This window comes from Ambystoma mexicanum, chromosome 1q (genome assembly GCF_040938575.1).
Source record: "Ambystoma mexicanum isolate Mex_15411 chromosome 1q, UKY_AmexF1_1, whole genome shotgun sequence".
Lineage (NCBI taxonomy): Eukaryota > Metazoa > Chordata > Amphibia > Caudata > Ambystomatidae > Ambystoma > Ambystoma mexicanum.
Window position 1 is genome coordinate 230,350,026 of NC_090922.1, and position 2,129 is coordinate 230,352,154.

A 2,129-nucleotide genomic window follows, 5' to 3' on the forward strand; every position below is an offset into this window, starting at 1 on the left:
TTGGGCAACCCCACTGAGAGCAAAAGTATTACACAAAAGGTAAGGGGGTCAGTGGGTCAACTGATACAATAAACTAACTCACAGTCAAATGTGCTAAATCCAAATACTACCTGTTTCTACATTTTCCAGGCTTTTTGTCTCATTTCTTAACAGATCCATTCCTATGTACCTCTGTGCTTTCAACAGAGTTTTCATTGTAAGAGAGGGACATACAGTATACCTTAAACATTCCTGGGCAGGGAAGACTCTATGTAAAAGCAAGAGTAGCAGACAGCTTAAAAGAATCATCAGCAGGACCCTCTAGATCTTCCCCAAAAAACATAACATTATTTCTCTGCATGCATGTGCGTTGAACAGCGCAAGTAGTTTGGTTAATGTCAGTGGATAAATGTCACTTTCCCACAGCGCAGAACAAAATCACTTGTACAGGCCCCTTCTGCAAAAGCATTACCACTGTAGAAAGCAGTGAAGGTGAGGCAGTGTGCAGTCACCTCCGACACTTCCCTCCTCTGATCGGCCACGATCGGCCAAGGACCTCTCTATGAGAGCTGAGGGTGGAATTTTCTGGACCTCTGTAACTTGGGGAGACATGGCAAAAGGGATCCTCAATCAACAGCTCAGCCTTTGCTTTGTGGCCTGTCCGTATATATCTGTTCTCCAAATTACCTGCCGCTGCCCAGGTGTCAGCTGGTGAGATGGAATGACCTCCCAGGTAGGATCCTGGCAGATGATTTGCATAGGCAAACCCCCTCGCTCTCTTTCTTACCCCTGCTTACTCCACAGTAGCAAGTATCTGGGCAAAATATAGTGGTCGAGGTGGGGTAGCAGTAACTAGCAACTCTGAGAAAGTAAATCTGGGACACTTGGCGACCTGTGGGGAACAACTGCAGAGCTCAGTGCCCAGAAGTTTGTGGCACAGGGAGGAGGTCTGTTGGATTTCAGTAACTTGGAGACATGCAACCTGGTCGGGAGTGCTTCAGGTCTCCTTCCTTGCATGTTCCAAGCAACTCAACAAAGCATCAACAGGCTGAGATACCAACCACAGAGCCCCTTTCCACTTGATTAAAAGGCTAAAATCTTTTCCATGCAAATACATAGCCCCCAAATACCATATTTTCTTTGTTTTCTCTCTCTCTCCTCCCTGTCTCCTTCCCTCGCTCCCTCCCACCCTCCCGCACTCTCTCTTCCCCCCAGCCCCTCTCCCTCTCCCTACCATTAATTTTAAGTTTTCATGCACTGCAGCACATTGTGGCAATGGTATTTCACAATGGGACTGTTTGAAAGTTACAGAAATCAAAAAAGAAATCAACCAACTAAAAGCAGCCAAACCCGGAGTACTCTGCTCAGCCCCATTTAAAGATTAAGGCCCAGAAGCAAGTAAAGCTGTAGTTCAGAGCGATATTTGCAAATAGCACCTTAAAGCAGTTTACGCTGGAGTGCACAACAAGGGGGAAAGTGATAATACTGAGTTTGGTAGAATGGGATAAAAAAAAACAAAAGAAGCGTGCCACTTGTAAAAGTACAAGTCAAGAAATTGAAGGGGACGGGGCTGTTCATTCAGTCAAGAGGACTCACAAGTAAAAGGCTCCTGAGGCATTAGTGTTGAATTTGGCGCAAAATGCATTGTGTTGTCGTGTAATATGAATGAACATACAATTTCAATCTTCAATAAAGAAAGATCTATTAAAAAATCAACACTTGCAAATTAAGAAAGTTTCTGTCCAGTCATGTTCCAAAAATAGTGAATGCTTTACGAATGTGCGTGTCATCCTTTAGAGCAGGGGCCGATTTAAATTTCCCATTATCATTCCAATATTAGTACATGTGTTGCAGAAGCAAGCGCAAAGGGAGAGTCAATCAAACCATTGATTAGGACCTCTGGTCAAAGGTTTGCCATACCAAATGTCCTTATTTCAGAGGGCAGAAAGTCCAAACACCATTTAGATATCGGGTGGTATGAAATGAAGAGGCAAACAACAACGAATAAGCATTCTTTGCTGCTGTATTGATCTGGCCCTAAAGGGTTTTAGTTTAATGCCAATTATATTTAAAGATATAAAGATTAATGGTCCAGGGTGCTTGCAAAATGAAAACCCCCTCCCCATCACAATGGCTGGGTCATACAAGCC

The 2,129-nt window shown here is 43.9% G+C and overlaps 1 non-coding gene across 1 annotated transcript; it reads right to left on the reverse strand.

The window, feature by feature from the left end:
• Positions 1-1,734: 1,734 nt before the first annotated feature.
• LOC138565357 (U6 spliceosomal RNA) lies at positions 1,735-1,841 on the reverse strand. Its single transcript, XR_011301245.1, has one exon. It is a non-coding gene; the product is annotated as a U6 spliceosomal RNA (small nuclear RNA).
• Between the last annotated feature and the right edge of the window lie 288 nt (positions 1,842-2,129).